The 20,818-nt window shown below is 41.1% G+C and overlaps 1 protein-coding gene across 1 annotated transcript in view; it reads left to right on the top strand.

The window, feature by feature from the left end:
* Positions 1-838: 838 nt before the first annotated feature.
* large2 (LARGE xylosyl- and glucuronyltransferase 2) overlaps positions 839-20,818 on the top strand; it is a 303,419-nt gene continuing 283,439 nt past the window's right edge. The window contains exon 1 of the mRNA XM_055154616.1: positions 839-1,037. The gene's annotated coding sequence lies outside the window, so the exon portion shown is untranslated. The remainder of the gene's footprint in view (positions 1,038-20,818) is intronic.

Here is a 20,818-nt window from a genome sequence, read left to right as displayed (position 1 = left end):
TGCTACTAGTAGTGATTTCACTTTGTGTCATAACAGATTTTGTCCGATTCAAATAAATAAATAAACTAAGTACTCAAAATATGGATTAGAATCATTTATCATATTCAGAAAGTCCAAGGCTGCTTCTTTTGAAAACTCACTTCACATAAAAAACACCCTTTTAAAAACAAAAAAAAAGCTAAACATAAATAGCATATTACTGTAAAATTTCACAACATGATATAACAGATTTTGTCTGATACAAACAAAGAAATAAACTAAACTACGTTTTTAAAAGTCAAACTCAACTCAAAACATTTATTCAAATCATTTATCCTTTTTAGAAACACACACTACACACAAAAAATATATATATTTTTTAAAACATAAAAAAAAATGTGTTCAGAAAGTCCAAGGATACGTCTTTTTAAAACTCACTCCACATAAAAAACTAAAAAAAAAAAAAAAAAAAAGTGTTACATTTCTCATCGTGTCAAAACAGATTTTGTCCGATTCAAATAAATAAATAAACCAAAATAAACTTTTAAAAGTCAAACTCCTCTCAAAACATGCATTCAAATAATTTAACCTTTTTTTTTTTCAAACTTTTTCTACACAAAATATATATATATATATTTTTTTAAAAACGTAAAAAACGCGGTGTTACTGTAACGTTTGACGTGGTGTCGTAACAGAGCGGTTACAGTGCGCGTGCGGGAGAGAGAGAGGAGCGCTGCTTTTCTATTGGCTGCACCTCTGAGCGGGGCGGTGCTTCTCCGGTGCAGCGTTCAGTCCGCGGACGAGCCTCGGAGACGCACAGAGGCACGCAGACCTCCGCTCCTCCACCGCCGCCGCCGCCGTCTCCGCGCGTTTACCCGGATTTGACCTCCTTCCGCCGGCCTCACGTCGGCACGCGCCCCGCTGGATTTGCCCCGCGCTCCGTCCTCGCGCATCTGGGACTATCCGACGTTTTGCTCGGAGGTTTGTTTTTTTTTGGCGCTCGGATTTTCCTCGGATGCCGCTGTCTTCGTGAATCTCCGGTGCCGTTCGTGATCCAGGTGAGGAGTGATGGATGTTTGGACCGTGAAGCGTGGCGGATGTGCGTGCGTGCGTGCGTGCTCGTGCGTGCTCGTGCAGCGGCGCTCCAGCTGTGCGTGCGTGCGTGCGTGCGTGCGTGGACTGTGGACGTGTTTCGGAGTGACTTGGAGCGGGTTTGTGTCGGTGCTGTTTTCGGGGACTTTCGTGGCTGTGGACGCGAGCGCTGGAAAGATTTAATGCCGCCGCGGTGTAGTCATAGGTCAGTCCTTTTGTAGTCCTGATTTAGACCTGGTTCAGTCCTGATTTAGACCTGCTTTAATCCTGATTCAGACCTGCTGTAGACCTGCTGTAGTTCTGCTTTAGTCCTTGTTTAGACCTGCTTTAGTCCTTGTTTAGACCTGCTTTAGACCTGATTCAGACCTGCTTTAGTCCTTCTTTAGACCTGCTTTAGTCCTTCTTTAGACCTTGTTTTAGACCCGGTTTGGTCCTTGTACAGACCTGCTTTAGTCGTTATTTAGATCTCGTTTAGACCTGGTTCAGTCCCGATTTAGACCTGCTTTAGTCCTTGTTTAGACCTGCTTTAGACCTTGTTTAGACCTGGTTCAGTGCAGACTTACACCTGGTTTTGTTCTTGTTTAGACCTGCTGTAGTCCTTGTTTAGACCCGGTTTGGTCCTTGTTCCTGCTTTAGTTGCTTTAGACCTGATTCAGACCTGCTTTAGACCTGCTGAGTCTGCTTGTTTAGACCTGACCAGACTTTAGACCTGCTGTAGTTCTGCCCTGATTCAGACCTGCTTTAGTCCTTGTTTAGACTGTTTAGACTTTTGCTTTAGACCTAGACCTGTGACTTTCTTGTTTAGACCTTTAGTCCTTGTTTAGACCTGTCCTGTTCAGATCTGCTTTAGACCTGATTCAGACCTGCTTTAGACCTGCTGTAGTTCTGCTTTAGATCTGATTCAGACCTGCTTTAGTCCTTCTTTAGACCTGCTGTAGTTCTGCTTTAGACCTGATTTAGACCTGCTTTAGTCCTTGTTTAGACCTGCTTTTGTCCCTCTTTAGACCTGCTTTAGACCTTGTTTTAGACCCGGTTTGGTCCTTGTACAGACCTGCTTTAGTCGTTATTTAGATCTCGTTTAGACCTGGTTCAGTCCCGATTTAGACCTGCTTTAGTCTCTCTTTAGACCTGCTTTAGACTTGTTTTTAGATTTGATTTAGTCCCAATTTGCACCTGCTTTAGACCTGCTTTAGTCCTTGTTTAGACCTGCTTTAGACCTGATTCAGACCTGCTTTAGTCCCTCTTTAGACCTTGTTTAGACCTGGTTCAGTGCAGACTTACACCTGGTTTTGTTCTTGTTTAGACCTGCTGTAGTCCTTGTTTAGACCCGGTTTGGTCCTTGTTCAGATCTGCTTTAGACCTGATTCAGACCTGCTTTAGACCTGCTGTAGTTCTGCTTTAGATCTGATTCAGACCTGCTTTAGTCCTTGTTTAGACCTGCTTTAGTCCTTCTTTAGACCTGCTGTAGTTCTGCTTTAGACCTGATTCAGACCTGCTTTAGTCCTTGTTTAGACCTGCTTTTGTCCCTCTTTAGACCTGCTTTAGACCTTGTTTTAGACCCGGTTTGGTCCTTGTACAGACCTGCTTTAGTCGTTATTTAGATCTCGTTTAGACCTGGTTCAGTCCCGATTTAGACCTGCTTTAGTCTCTCTTTAGACCTGCTTTAGACTTGTTTTTAGATTTGATTTAGTCCCAATTTGCACCTGCTTTAGTCCTGCTTTAGTCCTTGTTTAGACCTGCTTTAGACCTGATTCAGACCTGCTTTAGTCCCTCTTTAGACCTTGTTTAGACCTGGTTCAGTGCAGACTTACACCTGGTTTTGTTCTTGTTTAGACCTGCTGTAGTCCTTGTTTAGACCCGGTTTGGTCCTTGTTCAGATCTGCTTTAGTCCCAGTTTAGACCTGCTTTAGTCTCTCTTTAGGCTCGCTTTAGACGTGTTTTTAGATTTGGTTTAGTTCTTATTTAGACCTGCTGTAGTCCTTGTTTAGACCTGGTTCAGTCCTTGTTTAGTCCTTGTTTAGATCTGCTTTAGATCTGGTTTAGTTCTTGTTTAGACCTGGTCCTTGTTTGATCTGGTTTGATTTTTCAGTCCTGATTCAGACCCTTAGTTTAGACCTGCTGTAGTCCTTGTTTAGACCCGGTTTGGTCCTTGTTCAGATCTGCTTTAGTCCCGATTTAGACCTGCTTTAGACATGTTTTTAGATTTGGTTTAGTCCCGATTTACACCTGCTTTAGTTCTTATTTAGACCTGCTGTAGTCCTTGTTTTAATCCTTGTTTAGTCCTGCTTTAGACCTGCGCTAGTCCTAGTTTAATCCCTTTTTAGACCTGGTTTAGACCTGCTTTAATCCTTGTTTAGACCTGGCTTAGTCTCAAATTACACCTGGTTTTGTTCTTGTTTAGACCCGGTTTGGCCCTGGTTAAGATCTGGTTTAGTCCTGGGTTAGACTCTAATTAGTCCCTCTTTAGACCTGGTTTAGACCTGCTGTAGTCCTTGTTTAGACCCCGTTTAGTCCTTGTTTAGACCCGGTTTAGTCCTTGTTTAGACCTGGTTCAGTCCTGATTCAGACCTGCTTTAGACCTGTGTCAGTCCTTGTTTAAGTCTGGTTTAGTCCTGATTTACACCTGGCTTATTTATTATTTAGACCTTGGTTTAGTTCCTGTTTAGACCTGCTTTAGGCGCTGTGTTTAGACCTGGTTTAGTCCCGATATACATCTGGTTTAGTTCACGTTTAGACCTGCTTTGGTCCTTGTTGAGATCTGGTTCAGTCCTGATTTAGACCTGCTTTATACCTGCTTTAGTCCTGGTTTTGACCCACTTTAGTCCCTCTTTAGAGTTGCTTTAAACCTGGTTTAGTCTTTGTTTAGACCTGGTTTAGACCTGTTTTAGTCCTTCTTTAGACCCGGTTTAATCCTTGTTCAGATTTGGTTTAGTCCTGGTTTAGTCTCGATTTACACTTGCTTTAGACCTTGTTTAGACCTGGTTTAGTCTTTGTTTAGTCCTTGTCTATACCTGGTTTAGTCCTGATTTAGACTTGCTTTAGTCCTTGTTTAGACCTTCTTTAGATCTGCTTTAAATCTACTTTAGATCTGGTTTTAGTCCTGCTTTAGACCTGGTTATGATGTTGGAGTCCTGGTTTATAGACCTGGTTCAGTCTTGGTTTATAGATATGGTTCAGACATGGTTCAGTCCTGGTTCAGTCCTGGTCCAGTCCTGGTCCTGGTCCAGTCCTGTCCTGGTCCAGTCCTGGTTCAGTCCTGGTCCAGTCCTGGTCCAGTCCTGGTTCAGTCCTGGTTCGGTCCTGGTTCAGTCAGGCTTTTAAGACCCACTTTAGACTTCGTTTGGTCCTGGTTTAATCCTCATTTAATCCTTTTAATCCAAGAATGCATTTAGTCCCGGTTTAGTCCTGGTTTAGATCTGGCAAAACTCCAATTCCAAATCCCTAAATCCGACTTTTTAACCTCACATTTGCAGAACGTCGTATTTGTCAAAAGCCACGTTTAATTCAATTTTATTTTCATCGTGTTATCAAAATCGTTTTTAAGAATCGAGTTCATTCCTCTAGTTCATGTGGAGGTCATATTTTTCCGTGGAAGTCGTGTTTACCAAAATAAAAACGTCCCGAACGGCATCACCGGGTCAAACGCTCGTCTGTAGGTTCTGTATCTCGTTCTGTGTACACAAGGTAAATTATTAATAACTGCGGCTTTTCTTATTTCTTCTGTTTTTCTGTGAAGTCGACTCCGGGCTCCTGAATGCAGCATCATCACCGAATATATATATATTTATTTAGATTTATTTGTAAAGCACTTTTTAAAAAAAACAAAAAAATGGTACAAAAGTGAACAACAGCGAACAGTTCTTGATTATATCTGGTTTAATCCTGATTTAATTCTGATTTACACCTGGTTTAGTTCTTATTTAGTCCTGGTTTAGACCCGGTTTAGTCCTGGTTTAGACCCGGTTTAGTCTTGGTTTAGACCCGATTTAGTCCTTGTTTAGACCTGATTTAGTCCTTGTTTAGACCTGATTTAGTCCTTGTTTAGACCTGATTTAGTCCTTGTTTAGACCTGGTTTAGTTCCTTGTTTAGACCTGGTTTAGTCTTTGTTTAGACCTACTTTAGTCCTTGTTTAGTCCTGGTTTAGACCTGATTTAGTCCTTGTTTAGACCTGATTTAGTCCTTGTTTAGACCCGGTTTAGTCCTTGTTTAGACCCGGTTTAGTCCTTGTTTAGACCCGGTTTAGTCCTTGTTTAGACCCGGTTTAGTCTCTTGTTTAGACCCGGTTTAGTCCTTTGTTTAGACCCGGTTTAGTCCTTGTTTAGACCCGGTTTAGTTCTGATTTAGACCTACTTTAGTCCTTGTTTAGATCCGCTTTAGTCCTGGTTTAGACCTCCCTCTTTAGACCTGCTTTAGTCCTTGTTCTGATTTGGTTTAGTCCTGGTTTAGTCCCAATTTACACTTGCTTTAGACCTTGTTTAGACCTTGTTTAAACCCGTTTTAGTCCTGCTTCAGTCCTGGTTATGTTGTTGGACTCTTGGTTTATCCTGGTTCAGTCCTGGTTCAGTCCTGGTTCAGTCCTGGTTCAGTCCTGGTTCAGTCATGTTTTTAAGACCCACTTTAGTCTTCGTTTGGTCCTGGTTTAATCCCCATTTAATCCTTTTAATCCAAGAATGCATTTAGTCCCAGTTTAGTCCTGGTTTAGATCTGGCAAAACTCCAAAACACCAAATATATATATTTATTAAAATTTATTTATAAAGCACTTTTTAAAAACAAAAAAAAGGTACGAAAACAAACAACAGCGAATAGAAAGTGAATAAAAACACAAAGAGGCAAATCAGTTAAAGTAATAATTAAAAATAGGATCAAACTATGAATACAGTTTAATAAAAATAAATAAGTCAAGCTAAAAGCAGTTAAACCAGTTTATGGGGAATTACAATTTTTTTTAAAAATAATTTTACCTCATGCACGGACTAAAGCTGCATTGCTTTTATTTTAGACGTGTTTTTAAATGACATTTTTTGTTCAGGAGTCTCACTTTTTCATTGCTTAGTCATAACATAAACTCCAAAAATAATAATAATACTAAATTGTGAGTATGTCTCTTTCCTCTCGTCATCCAAAAATCCCCCAAAAATTGCGATTTCAAAGTGCTTCATAACTTCATTATTTCAGCCTGTAGCTTGGACTGAAACGGAGCAAAGGATCATGGTCTATGTAGTTCTCACTATTTTTTAGCTGTTGCTGCACCAAAACAATGAATTTAAGCAAAGAAACTTGTGATTTGATGTATTGTGACAGCCCACGATATTATTGTGAGAACTTTGACGATATGATATCACGATATTTCGATTATTGTTACATCCCTAATATTTACTGCTTTTTATAAAGAAATACAACTAATATTACGCAGAATTGAGTTAAACATTTTGGTTCGGTCCTCCACAATATTTTCTGTTTCTCATGTGGCCCCATGGAAAAAATATTTAAGTTAAAGGAAAATGTTTAAGAAGTGATTTAAAAGTTGATACGGATGGTGTGAGTTGTTTCTCCTCAGGCAGGTCGGTCCAAAGCTGAGGCTCCTGGACTGAAAAGGTTCCATCACTTTCGTCCAGAGCCTGGATCAGCCACAGGGACCTGAGGATCTAAGTCTACGTTCAGACTTCACGGCTTAATGCTCAATTCGGATTTTTCTGCGAGGTCGTTCACATTTCCAGTAAAATGTGACTTGTATGTGATCTGCAGTGTGAACTTTAACTCTTTCCCATACATATATGACCAGGGCTGCCCTTAGAGCAGGGGTGTCCAAACCTTTTTCATCAAGGGCCACATAGTTAAACACAGATGAAGCAGAGGGCCGATTGTAGGGCTCAGTACAGGGAATCATTGAAATGTGTGCATGTTTAATACATTAGAATGAACCATCAGTCTTTATTCATGCTAAGATCCTCAAAACCACACACTAAATATTAAATATTTGCTTTATCAAGGTAGATTTTCAAAAAACTTGCAGTAAAAATAATTTTTTCAACTGATGCAAGGTAATTTGGGCCAATTCACCTGGAAGTCTGAGGGCCAAGAAAAACTTGTCTGAGGGCCGCATTTGGCCCCCGGGCCATAGTTTGGACATGCCTGCCTTAGAGCATAACTGAATAAAAGAAAACAGACTTCCACGAGTGATTATAAAGGATTTTCACACTCATGAACTCAATCGTAACACAGACATATTTGTATCTCTGCAAACCTCAGACTCTGAACTCTTCATTTCTGGATGTTTAAATGTGATTCAACTCATTTACAGGTGTATAACAGCTCACTGAAAATGAGAGTTTACCTGGTCAGGTGCAAAATCGAAAACAAAAAAACTACATTCATAGTTCTGAGAAGTATATTCATAAAAAAATGTAAAATGTATTTGCCAAAGTATTTAAACAGATTTCATTTCACCAGATACAGTAAAGCCAAGTGTTCACCTGTTTTTACCTGTTGTTCACCTGTGTGCACCTAATTCATTTTTTCCATTTAACTTATTCAACAAATTTATCTTATTATAATATAATAATATAATAATAAAACTCTTCCCCGTCAGTGTTTGTCCAGTATTTGTCATCTTGGTCACTTTCTCGTGTGCAGAGCTTCGCATCAGTGTTTGTTTCTGTAGTGATTCTGTCATAAATCGCATCTTGGAAAAAAAGACTGAAATATTTCAAAGGACTGGCCTGAGAAACATCCAGATTTCGGGGCAATTTTGGTTCATAATCGAGTATAAAGCTCAGATAGTTTGTTTGGATATCGCAGGACTCCACACAGACGCATCAGTGACATTCTCACCTTCGTAAGTTTCATTCTCTGAAAGTCCGTCGCTGTCGCTGTTTTCCACTTTATAATCAACTTCATCATCACTTTGAAATCTATAAAAGTCACTTTCTCTAAACTTATCCATAAAATACGTCCGCTCCTCATTATTTCTAAAACCGTGCGCTGCGATCTTTCCATTGCTCGTGTTTCGTGTTGTGTTTTTTCCGGAAGCTACAATCGTCACTACTTCGATTAACTTCGGAAAAAATCGGCGAAAACATATCCTTGAATCCTATTGGTCAGTCTAGTGTGGGTTGTAGTGGCCCCGACCTGTCGCAGTCTCTGTTTAAATGTGAAAAACCGAGTCGTTTCTAATGGTCGTCAAATCACGTCTTTAGTGAAACAGCGGAGGAGACAAAACACGTCATTAAAGGTTGTATAGAGGATTTTCCAAGGAACGAGAAATCCAGCGACTGTTTGTCCTTTTTCAAATGTTGCGCATGCGTGAAACCCCCCCCCCTCCCCTACAGCTCCTACGTAGAAACACCTCCTCCCGCCTCCTCCTTACGCCAGAAACAGGTTTGTTTACAGCCGCTGCACATGACTTGTAAACAACTAACTACAGTGTTGGTTAGACAAGACGGAGAAGTGAGGAGCGGGGGGAGCGGGTGTGCGGACATTTCGTTCGCGGACGAGAAGTGAGGAGCAGAGAGAAGAGCGGAGCAGGGAGAGAGGAGAGAGGAGAGGAGGAGGAGAGAGGAGAGAGGGAGAGAGGAGAGAGAGAGAGGGGAGGGGAGCGGTGCGCGGAGATTCCGAGCCCGGAGAAGTGAGGAGCAGGGGGAAGAGTGGATCGGGCAGCGGGGACAGGAGCAGGAAAGGGTGCAGAGAAGAGTGTTGCGGAGATTCAGTGTGAATGAACTAGCTACAACACGCAGCAGCAAGTGGACTCTTTCTTTGCCTTGAAAATTACGTTTTCAGACATAGGATATCGCTTTCGTGTCCTGAAAAACGTTTGTCTAACTCTTGGAAATAAAGTACGTTTTCATAATAAGCAGAAGTTTCCTGTCCAGGAGTAATTTGTGGACCAGTGTTCAGTCTTTAGACCCTTCGTCTGCTTCAGTCGCGCCATCGCTGGAATGAATCTTCAAGAATCACCTTAGTTTGGCTTCGCTGCTTTTCCCCTTGTCTTCTTCTTTCAGCGACCTCAAAAACGGACTTTCTTTTGCGGCGAACTGCTCCTGGATTCTTGTCGCCATCGCAACAAACTTTGTGCGAACTGCGAGGAAGATATAGGTCAAAAAAAGCCGCTAAGAACTGTTGCGTTGGTGGAGTAAACAGCGTCTGTGCGTCTTGCGTCTGTGGACTGCGTGACAGTCGTACGTAAACCACGTACCGGCGGCGCAGGCAAGTCAGTTACACTAGAAACGTAGGGAGTTTGATTGACAGCCTGTCAGCTCACAGATAACGAGGCAGTGTCGTTATCTATTGGCAAATGTTTTAGCCCCACCACGTCCAGAGTTGATGAATTTTTATTCTCTTTTTTTTGGTCATCATAATTACAAGGCTACTGCATCTATAATCTATCATTGACAATTTGAAACAAAAAAAAAAAATAAAATCCTCCATACAACCTTTAAGGAAACAAGGGGGTCGTCAAATGTCGTCTTCATGGGGGAAAGAGTTAAATGCCCCAAAAGTGTGAGGACACGACGACGTCACAAACGCCTAAACTCTGGGCTTGTTTCCCAAAATACGCTCCAGTTGTTGGTAAAATGTTCAGGCCGCTTCGTTTGTTTGCGTCTTTAGTCTCCTTGGATTTGGCTCGCAGGCTTTTTATTTTCCGTTGACACTGGAGTCAGGACCGACTGTGGCCGCGCTTGGACATTTCTAAACCATTTCAGTCATTTCAAAAACCGCCCAGTTCCAGTAAGACCCTCCAGTTTGGCCTGAATACAGAGATCCACACAAATATGGGAGAACGGGAGAAGACGAGAGGATAGTTTTGATTTAGTTAATTGTGCGGAGGAGGTGGAGTAAACAGGATTGGGCGACTTTTTGATGTGAAGGTTGAAGTTGAGGTGAGTCAGAAATGACGCTGAGGTTTTCTGGCAGCAGGACTGATGTTCTAATGGGATTAAAGTCACGGTTAAAGGTTCACTGCGTAACTTTTCCTGCTTAAGGGAACGCTACCTGCTTATCGCTTCAGAGTTTATATCACGTTGCCTAGAATGTTGTTTAGACCTTGTTTAGACCTGTTTTAGTCCTGGTTTAGTCCTTGTTTAGACCTGTTTTAGTCCTGGTTTAGTCCTTGTTTAGACCCGGTTTAGTCCTTTGTTTAGACTCAGTTTAGTCCTGGTTTAGTCCTTGTTTAGACTCAGTTTAGTCCTGGTTTAGTCCTTGTTAAGACCTGCTTTAGTCCTTGTTTTAGACCCGGTTTAGTCCTTGTTTAGTCCTGGTTTAGTCCTTGTTTAGACCCGGTTTAGTCCTTGTTTAGATCTGGTTTAGTCCTGGTTTAGATCTGGTTTAGTCCTTGTTTAGTCCTGGTTTAGTCCTTGTTTAGACCCGGTTTAGTCCTTGTTTAGACCTGGTTTAGTCCTTGTTTAGACCTGGTTTAGTCCTTGTTTAGACCTTGTTTAGACCTGGTTTAGTCCTTGTTTAGTCCTTGTTTAGTCCTTGTTTAGACCTTCTTTAGACCTGGTTTAGTCCTTGTTTAGTCCTTGTTTAGACCTTGTTTAGTCCTTGTTTAGTCCTTGTTTAGACCTTGTTTAGACCTTGTTTAGACCTGGTTTAGTCCTGGTTTAGTCCTTGTTTAGACCTGGTTTAGTCCTTGTTTAGACCTGGTTTAGTCCTTGTTTTAGACCTGGTTTAGTCCTTGTTTAGACCTGGTTTAGTCCTTGTTTAGACCTGGTTTAGTCCTTGTTTTAGACCTGGTTTAGTCCTTGTTTAGACCTGGTTTAGTCCTTGTTTTAGACCTGGTTTAGTCCTTGTTTTAGACCTGGTTTAGTCCTTGTTTAGACCTGGTTTAGTCCTTGTTTAGACCCTGTTTAGTCCTTGTTTAGACCTGGTTTAGTCCTTGTTTAGACCTGGTTTAGTCCTTGTTTAGTCCTTGTTTAGTCCTTGTTTAGTCCTTGTTTAGTCCTTAGTGTTTAGTCCTTGTTTAGACCTTGTTTAGTCCTGTTTAGTCCTGGTTTGTTTAGACCTGTTTAGTCCTTGGTTTAGACCTGTTTAGTCCTGGTTTAGACCTGGTTTAGTCCTTGTTTAGACCTGGTTTAGTCCTTGTTTAGACCTGGTTTAGTCCTTGTTTAGACCTTGTTTAGTCCTTGTTTAGACCTGGTTTAGTCCTAAAGCAGTAACATTCCCATGGAGACTATAAACGTTACACAGTGCACCTTTTAAAACATCGTCTTAATTTAGAGAAAAAGGAAAAACAACACGGACGTCCTCAGTTTAATCAGTAACTCTCGTTTTTTTTTTTTCGAGCCTTGTTTGTTGAGTCCAGATGAAAGTCGGCGGGATCGTTCTAATCCTGGGGCAGATTACGGCCGAATCTGACGAAGACCAGACTCGGACTTTAATGTGGAGACGAAGAGGAAACAACAGAGCGACTGTTACACCGGCCAAAGACAAAACTGTCCCACCGAGAATGACATGATTAGATTTCAGATGATTATTCAGCTGGAGTATTGGTACTTTGCAGATAAAGACTTCAAAATTCACCGCTAACTGTGGGCACTGCTCTGTCTGAGGCTTTTTAGACTTTGATCTGACCTTTATTTTAACACAATCTGACCAGAAAGAGTTAATTTATTTGGAATTACAACAGGTGATCTGATTTGTGCTGTTAAAGGTGCACCGTGTAGCTTTTCGGTTCTAGTTTCTATGGAGATGTCATTGGAATGTTCCACAGTGTGACATTAAACAGCTCTACTTTACATTTATTCAGTTACAGGTGTTTTTTTTTTTTTTTTAGCTCAAATATACAGTAAGGCAGCCAAAAAAATAAATCAATAACCTACATCGCCCCGAAACGCAAAAATAGTAGCGCACAGTGTGTTAGATAAAGTCACTTAAATCTGACGACTGGTTTGGAAATAGCTCTGTGTTAGACTTGGGGATGGGCATTTGATTAAATTTTCTTAATTGATCATCGGGAGAATTAACGATCTATTTTTGATTAATCATTAACGTTTTTATATTAAAATGATCATCATTATTATGACTATCTGCACTAATCTGCATCAATAAATTCAACTTTACGACATATAAACCGTAACGACTCTAGAGCCACATCGTCATCCACATTGAGCGACTCTCACCTGGTAAAACTTTTTCCCACTGGACACAGAAACATATGTGCTGCTTTATACACTGTGCACATGGACTCACACTTGTCCCGAACGCAACGGAAAGTGTGGAATTTCTTGTACAAATCATCGTTAAATACACATTTGCGCTTTAGCGTGTTGCAGACTGACCGAATGTTTGTGTCTCACTCCTTCTGAGTGCAGAGAGCTACATGCATGGACCCTCATTTGTCCCCGGACACGGATGTTTGATCGCCTTATGCTACACACAAAAACCTACATTCAGTTTGTCGATTAAAAATAGTAAGTAATTAAGTAAGTCTTTATTTATATAGAACTTTTCACAGACATTTTCTGTCCCCAAAGACGCTTTACAGAGTGTTATTCAGCATTATTCATTCACTCCTGGTGATGGTAAACTACTGTTGTAGCCACAGCTGCCCTGGGGCACACTGACAGAGGCGCGGCTGCCATGCCAATCGGTGCCATCGGTCCCTCCGACCACCACCATCACTCACACACACACCACTTTCATACTAGGCAACTAGGTGAAGTGTCTTGCCTAAGGACACAATGATTGAATTGATTGTTTTTAACTAATCTTGACCATCAACTGTTTATGGACCTGGAGCAGGTTTTGGGTTGATGGGGGAAACCGGAGGAAACCCCTCAAAAACAAGATGGCGAGACATCTCAAGGGGCTTATCCTCCAAACAAGTAAATTCAAATTCAAAACTCATCCAGACACGGGGAGATGCAAACTCCACAGAGAAAGGCCCGGGCGACCCAGGGATCAAAACCAGAACCTTCTTGCTGTGAGGCATGAGTGCTAGCCAACTCAGCCACCGTGCCACCATGAATGTAATTGATGAAATTCTTAATGATCAATTATCGATTAATCGACTAAACATGCCCATCCCTAGTTAGACGACTCGTGACTGAAAAAAGTAGTTCAGACTACAGTAACGCGTCACTAAGTAGCGAGTTAGTTGCATTACTGGATAATAAATACACTAAAAAAATATCCCAAAATAAACTTTGTTACGCTTAAATTGTTTCAACTCGATTATATGAGTTTGGAGTTCGTTTGACACAAATCAAAATCACAGTCAAAATTCAATTAATTGCGCAGACTCACGGACAATTGTCACATGATTATTGCGTCATTTTGCACTGATATTTTTCCAGTAACGTTCACTGGGATGATCGTTGTGTTGACTCCTGCTTTAATATTTAACTCAAGCTTCTTGAAAGGTCCTGTATTATCTAAAATGCCTCACGTGACTCGCTCGTAAATCAGAAAATCGTGTAATTACGGGCCTCGTTTCTGTGTAAATTATCGGGCTGTGGGACTTGAGTTCATTAAACTGTTGGTGATGATTTAGTTGAACCGTTCCAGACTCGATAGTTGGATTTTAATGAAGGGACGGCAGATGCTAATTGCCTGCATGAAGACTTTTATAATTACTACTGTTCTGTAACATCTTTTAAACCAGATAATAATTCTTGTTTTTATATATAAGACCGTAGTTTCACATGTGGGAGTGGGATGTGGGCGTTCGTGAACTTATCCAAGAAACAAGGAATCACTGCTGGTTATATTGAGATTCAGGGTTGTGGGAGTATTGGAAACTCAGATACTAATCGATACTAAAACTAGGATCGAAACTAGACGGGTATCGATACTAAAAACGTCCCATTGTCGAATGATTTTAAGTATTGTAATCGGTGGAATTGGTATCAAGTATCGAGTCTGTTCCTCAGTATCAACATCGAAATCGAAAATTTGAAATTATAGTGTCGTAATAAGACTGTTGGGATTACGGCTGCAAAATTAATCTCAGTTGAACCAAAATCGTGGTTTCAGTGGTCACAGTTCGCAGCTCGCAAATGTTCAAGTTATTTACATTCAACTAAATATTGTCATTATTATTATTATTTCTCAAACTATAGGCGAGTTTCAGCTGACGTCATTGTTATTAAAAGCCCGCGTTGCTGCTGGGAAATATTTTGGTCGGAGGCAAGAAACACGGTAGCGTCAAACACAGTGCGTAACCTCGCGTATTTATCCCCGATAATGGTAAATTCCTGCTGCATTATCGGATGCACAAATAGAAGCACGGAAGAAGGAAAATGTCTTTTTCGTATTCTGAGTGAAAAGAACCACTAACGGTGAATTAAACGACTTTCAAACATCCGCAGAGCAAACGTAGAAGATCCTAACAAACCGTGGACTCCAACAAGTTCAACAACACATCGAGACTCTTGGAGGTTTTCATCTTTTCTGCTGTGAATGGCCCAGGAGTTTTCACCAAGTCATTGTGGATATCGCCCAAGTGAATATTTGTCCAGGTAGTTGGCGATTCTGACCAGAAATTTGGTTTGGTTTCACCTTTTGTCGGGGTTGAAAAGGGTGATTTGTCGTCCGTCGATGCTTATGACCAATTTCTGGTCAAATGGTCTTGGGTCCTCTGCCGTTAGAGTGGATAAATAACCGGGATCAATACCCTTTACGTGCTTTCTCGCTCCGTCCGTCATGTTGAATTAGTGTTTCTTGCCGCCGACCAAAATAATTCCCAGCATGCAACGCGCGCTTTTGTCAACAATGAAACTCGCCTATAAGTTGCACTTTTTTAATGGTTTGGGTGTTTCCTGTGACTTAGGCTGCGTTCAGACTGCAGCCTGAAGTGACCCAAATCCGATTTTTTGGCCCGTGTTCCTGTATCTGATCTTTTAATGACAGTCTGAACGACACAGATCCGATTTTTTTCAAATGTGACCCAGGACACTTGGATATGTGCTCCTGAAATCAATACATATCTGATCTTTTGACATACGACTTCAGTCTGAACAGCCAAAGTGCATTCATCCGACCTACACATCATCAGCAAGCCACAAACGTCACTATTCTGAGCTGAAGTAGGCGAAAATTGTTAATGAACTCCATGTCACTGAAGTGAAGCACATCACCACTCACCACTCTTGGCTCCGTCTCCACATCCACACGTTCCTTTCAACAGACTGAACCACAAAACACCACGACCAAAAACCTCGTCCTTCTCCTTCTCAATCTCCTCCTTAAAGGGGTAGTTCGGATTTTTTCACATAAATCTGTGTGTCATCCCCGTCAGCAGTGTCGTGCATCAACACTGACTTACCCCCGACAGCGTCCGGTGAACCGAGATACTGACCGTTTTTGGTGCTGACGAAAGACGTCCGGCAAGTTCGCTGGGGACATGAAAATAATGTGTTCAAAAGAGTGAGACATTTGCATCACAAAACCATCGTGGCCTAAAAAGTCAGACCTCGTTATCGCTTGGCACTATTTTCTTTCCGTTCGTATCACTGCGCGCTGCCGCCAGGTGACAGCCGTGCACGAATCCATCACTTTCTGCAGTTGTTCGGTTTTGTGATGCAAATGTATCACTCTTTTGAACACTTTATTATACAGTCCCCAGACAATTTGCCGGACGACTTTCGTCAGCACCGAAAATGGTCAGTATCTCGGCTCACCGGACGCTTTCGGGGTAAGTCAGTGTTGCTGCATGACACTGCTGACGGGGATGCCATACAGATTCATGTCAAAAAATCCAAACTATCCCTTTAAAACAAGTAAGTTGTTCATGTTCTGGCTCCGGTACGAGAGGAACTTTAAAATCTCCAGGTGCTCGATGCTGCGTCCATGTTTGGACAACTTCTGTAAACACAGAGACGCTCGCTGCGGTTGACGTCGTCGTGTCTCCAGTGTCACATGTGGGACACTTTCGGGTTGTTTAATGTTCACACTGGAGTCACATACAAGTCACATTTAATTGGAAATGTGAACGACCTCGAAAAAACATCGGATTTCACAAAAAAATCGGAATTGAGCGTTAAGCCCTGCAGTCTGAACGTAGCCTTATACTCCAATAACTGATCATTAAGAATTTCGTCAATTACGGTCATTTTTAATCGACAAACTGAATGTAAACAAAATCTTGGTTGGGAAAAGGAGGCACCTACCATGAGACTTCTGAAACAAATTATCAGACAAATCAGAACAATGACGAAATCATGACGTTCAGTCTCCGCCTACAACGACACAAGGGAGAGAAACACTGGAAAAGATGGGACTGTTACGATTGTACATGTAATCTTCTTTGATTTGTGCATTTTCTTAATTATTCTTTGTATGCCCTAAAACCTTCTTAAAAATAAAGTTACAAAAAACAAACTGAATGTGGGTCGCTGTGTGTAGGGTGACCGAACGTCCCTTTTTCCCCTTACATGTCAGTTTTCCACATCCTGTCCTGGCCGTCCGGGTTTTTCTTTTTTTCTTCATTAAGTGATGCAAATATCCGGGTTTTCATTTCCTTTTGCTGGGCCATTAAACTGAGCGTCTCGTAGCTCTGTGCATCAGAAGGAGCGAGACACAAACAGTCGGTCAGTCTGCAACACGCCGAAACACAAATGCGCATTTAACGACGACTTGTACAACAAATTCCTCACTTTCCATCCTGGTTGAGACAAGTGTGAGTCCATGTGCACAGTGTAGAAAGCAGCACATATGTTTCGGTGTCCAGTGGTGGTGTCGGGGACCTTAAAGCACCAGGACAACGAAAAACATGAAAAAGCTTTACCAGGTGAGAGTCGCTCAATGTCGATGACGAGGCCCCACCTCCTCCCCTCGTACCGTGTCCTGGTTTTGACAAACGCAAATATGGTCACACTAACCTGTATTCACCTGAGTCGTGTCTTTTAGTCTGACAATTTCTCATTCTTGCAAAGAAAATGGTCACGTGATAAATATTTGGGTCCGGTCAAGTGGTAACGGAGGGAAACGGGCAGATTTTTGACATTCAAATGTCTCTTATTCAGAAACTAGAGGGACTATTGAAATAAGTAAAGTATCAGAATGTAGGAAAGAGTTACACTCCAACAGGGTCAAGTTAAACCTGTGAGATTCTTTCATGTTGATGACAAAAAATGTAAAAACTCATGTCAGTAACGGAGGGAATGAAATATGCAGCACTTTTTGGGCAATAATGCAGTTCAAAGATGGAATAACACAAGATATGATGAAATACATCCATTTATTTACATGATTTGCAGGTCTTTGAAATTTGGGAAATAATTTTTGTTCCATGTTTCATACATGGTCTGTTTAAAATGGATGGAACTTTAGAACCAAACTAGAGTACATATGTATCTGTTCAATACATTTTTATATCAGATGCATTAACTTGAATTTTTGGGCTTGCTGTTTACTTCTGCTTGACCGGACCCTAATATGACCATGAACATGTGTTCACAGGCTCCTGAACATGTGCTGTTTATGGCCCTGTCACACCTTGACGATTTAGCCAGCGTATCAGATACATTCCAGATTTTCTCTAAAACACTGACGTATGCTGAGCTACCAGTGTTTTTTTTTTTTTTTTTCTTTTTCAATTGTGGAGTATACATAGACTATTTGTGTATTTGTAATGAGTTAGATGTATAAATAACAAAATAGTAACTGATATAGAATGTTTTGGTAATTTATATAATGTAACTTATACCAACTAATGCTTAGCGTGTTGTCGTCGTCCACAACTTATGCCCAACAACAGTCTAACTTATGCATAGTGCACGGCAGCATACTGCAGACGCTCACTTGTCGTCGCCAATAAAAAGGCTGCTGCTCGACGGTTCATAACTGCACTAGACATCGCACTAGAAACTAATCAGCCAGTCTGTATTCTCGTCTCAATCTTGCTGGATCCTCCATCTCTCAGGTGATCTGTGTAGCGTGTGGTACCACGGGGTCTGCTCACCATGAAGTCTGGAAGAGGACTGACGCTTTCCCCATTTTTATAAACCGACTTCTCTACACGCTGCCAATACACCATTACACGGCAGCTACGAGTTAGAAACACGTTCAGTAAGTTTATGGTCGTCAGAACATGTCAAATACGTCTGGATATGTCAGTGTGCTTTGGAGATAAGTTCAATACAAGTTACACACAAGTTTAAAGCACGTTACTCATCAATTATAGGTACACTAGACACTATCTCAACATATTTGGACTTATGAGTAACTTACAATTAACGTGTGTGAACCTGTGTCAACGATTGCATAACTTACTTACAACTTTTGGCCGTGCATGCAGGATGTATAAACACACACAAAAAACATGAAACTGAAAACTGTCCAACAAAAATCAAACATTGTTTTTCACCTGTGGTTCAACAGAATCATTACAAAAAACAAAATAATGAAACTGGCCTTGACAAAAAAGATGCACCTTAACTTTATATTTTGTTGCACAACCTTTTGCAATAACTCTGCAAACAAACGATTTCTGTAACTGTCATTGAGACTTCTGCTCTGGTCAACAGGTATTTTGAAACATTTCTCAGTTGTCTCAGGTTTGAAGGGTTCCTTCTCCAAATGCATGTTTCAGCTCTTTTAACAGATGTTCAGTAGGACTGAGACATGGGCACACAGAAGAACACTCCAGAACAGTCCAATGTTTTGTTCTTAGCCATTCTTGTGTATTTTTATCTGTGTATTTTGGGTCATTATCCTGTTGGAAGTCCAATGACCTACAAACGAGACCAAGTTTTCTGACACTAGGCAACACATTTCATTCCAAAATACATTGATAGTTTTGTGATTTTGTTGTACCTTGCAAAGATTCAAGACACCCTGTGGCAGATGCAGCAAAACAGCCCCAGAACAAAACCAAACCTCCTCCGTAGGGACAGTGAAAAGACAATCAACCAGAAGCTTTGTGGCTTGTTAATCTGCATTGTGACAAATTCCAATCTCACATTTTTATGATTTGCTCTCAGGAGTGGTGTCCTCACATGAAGTCCACTTTGGCTCAAACAGTGATGGATCTGACACTGATGTACCTCGTCCTTCCACTTCACATTTGTTTGGAGGTTCTTCACCTTCTCTGGTCCATGTTCAGTGTTGTCTCTATCATTTCGCCAAACCCTATTGTCCCTATTGTCTAAGTATTTACCATCTTTTCTAGAGGTACCATCATTTTTGTCCAGGGCAGTTAGTTTGTTGTTTTAAATAATTCTGTTGAACAACCATTCAAAAGCAGTGTCTTTTTTTGCCACAGGGGTACCAACAATTTTGTCCATGACTGTGCGTCCAGAAATTTTGAGCATGACCAAAAATTTCTGACGACCTTGCCGTATGTCGACGTATGTCAGCGTGCTTCAGCGTGCTCACAACTTATACACAAAACTTACCTATAACATGCTACATTTTTGATACTTCGTCATACGCTGGCTAAATGGTAAAGGTGTGACAGCCCCTTTAAATCCATTTAGTGTTTTTTCTTGAGTTTTCAGGCAATGTGTGCCAAGCCACCATCCTCCATTCATAAACATACATGTAGAACACCCCCAGCATTCTGCAGAGTATCAATACAATTTCCATTTTTACTTCACTGGAGTTTATAATTTAAATAATGCAAATGTGATGCAGCTGAGCGTATCGTTAGTGTTGAGTGCAGAGCAAATACATGTAATACATGGACATGCAAGGCACAAAAAACACATTTCTGGACATGGATTTGATTCTAAAAATGCAGGTACAGGAAATGATCTTCAGGCAGCACACTGAACTGGTCCACCCAGGTCTAATTCCAGAAAAATCCAGTCTGTTTTCTGCTTATCCTATAGCAACAGTATTATTTTTACATTCACTACAGTATCTACATAATTAGCTAAACAGATCATAAAAAAAAAACCTGTCAAACATGTTTTGTTTTTCTTCTTGTTTAGTTGTGCTATTTTATGGACTAAAGGCTTTTGATTTATAAGCAAAAACACAGTTAGAGTTTGGATAAGGCGATTGAGTTTAGTTGGGATATGATCAAAACTGTCTCTACCTGTGACATCACAATCCTGGGAATTTCAAAGAGTTTGGTGAGACTCAGAGGATTAATGAAACCAGCATGAATTAAAATATAAGTGAAGTATAAGTCCAGGCTTGTTTTTGATGAGAGAACAATGTTATAACATGGTCAAAAGTGGTGTTCTTTTAAGAGGGTGGGGTATTGACTCTAACACTGTATCACATATTTAATCACCATGTTACCTTTTATTGTTTTGAAAATGCTATATTCACTGATTACAACATATTAATATTCACTTAAGTGTCATTTTCATTTTTTATGTTCTGAGTCCCCCCTCCGTTTGCTCCCTGTGTTAAGTCACTCCCCCTTCAGAGCGCTATCACAACACAATCAGCGTGGACCTGCTAATGAAACTCCTGCACATCAGAGTCCTGCACAGTACAGAACCACACCCACAATTATATCAAAGTGAAATCTGCACTAACATTCCGGAACCGTGATAAATCAGGGTCAACCCATTAGTCCCACAGCCCAGTAGTCCAGGACTAAACCAGGACTGAACCAGGAATTAACCAGGTTTTAAACCAGGACTAAACCAGGATTTAACCAGGTTTAAAGCAGGACTAAACCAGGAGTGCAGCTGCCCAGCCGATCACCTCCTCTGATGTGTTTATGTAATACATACACTAAAGTCTCTCTCAGTCTCAGTTTGGTCTGCCATCTCTCCGGGAAAAGACCAGGAAATGGCACTTTGTTTCCAGGGTAACGGACGTCCTGGACGCACATCAAGTATTTTTCTCC

The sequence above is a fragment of the Boleophthalmus pectinirostris genome, unplaced genomic scaffold (genome assembly GCF_026225935.1).
Source record: "Boleophthalmus pectinirostris isolate CB_2022bp ecotype Guang Dong unplaced genomic scaffold, ASM2622593v1 HiC_scaffold_19, whole genome shotgun sequence".
NCBI classification, from domain to species: Eukaryota; Metazoa; Chordata; class Actinopteri; order Gobiiformes; family Gobiidae; genus Boleophthalmus; species Boleophthalmus pectinirostris.
The sequence above is the reverse complement of the archived record's forward strand: the minus strand, read 5'-3'. Positions and strand labels throughout refer to the sequence as shown.